Below are 1,033 nucleotides of genomic sequence, written 5' to 3'. Positions count from 1 at the left end.
TATTTTCTGATGAAGGAACTGAGTCTTGAAGGTTAAATGGCATTCCCAAGGTCAACGGGTGTAAAAGTAACCTTTATTTACTGGAAGTAAATAAGTCTTGGAGGCTTACTGCCTCCATCTGCTAACCTAGGCCTAGTCCTGGAAACTTCCAGCTTCTATACAATTTAATTTAGGCCTAGAATGTTTTCAGCCTCTAAGACCCTTTCTAGTTCTTTCTGAACTCTGACTGGCTGATTCTATTCTGCTCTTCTGGCTCAAACTCCTCTCCAGGCTGACTGATTCAATGTCGCTTCTCTCAGCCTCTGACTGAATTGCTCTGCTTGGTCTCAAACTAATTTTGGCAATATGTTCTAATCTTCTGGGTCCTCTCATTCTCTGTCTTATTCTGTCTTCACCAGTGTCTAGCTTGTTCTCTTCAACCTCTCTCTGTAAAAACTACCTCTGAATTCCACAAACTGAACCTCCATGAACTCAACTCCACTGCACTGCCTTCAACTCACTGACTCAACAAAACTGACTGAATAGAACTGACTAGAACTCAGAGGTCTTCATGTCTCTTGTCTTCTGAAGTGCTGGGAGTAAAGGTGTGTCCCACCACACCTGGACCTAAGCTTTTTACCTGAAAGTTGTTCTCTACCAAGCTGGCCTCCAACTCAGAAATCTGCTTGCTTCTGTTTCCTGGGATTAAAGGTGTGTCTGTATGCAGCCAGATCACACAGACTTAGAAAGTCTTTGGATGTGATCTCTTGCCAGAACAGCCATGTTCTGAATTAAAATTCCTCTGGATGATTCTTGTGTTTTTCAATGTTAGAATTGTTTGTCTCTCTATGAAAAGATTTTTAGGGGCTCAGATATACTATGGTCTTGTTTATTCCTGCTTCATTGGGAGACAGGTCTAGAAAGAACCCAGAGCTAGGTAGCTCTGTGTGACATAGACACAAAATCAGGACTCACAACAGTGAAGAGGTGCCTCCTGGAAGTGTGGATAAGCCTTTCCTCTTTCCTAGGCAGACTCTTACTAGAAACATTTTTA

The sequence above is a fragment of the Psammomys obesus genome, unplaced genomic scaffold (assembly GCF_907164565.1).
Source record: "Psammomys obesus unplaced genomic scaffold, mPsaObe1.curated_primary_1811, whole genome shotgun sequence".
Taxonomy (NCBI): Eukaryota; Metazoa; Chordata; class Mammalia; order Rodentia; family Muridae; genus Psammomys; species Psammomys obesus.
This window is presented reverse-complemented; position numbering follows the sequence as displayed.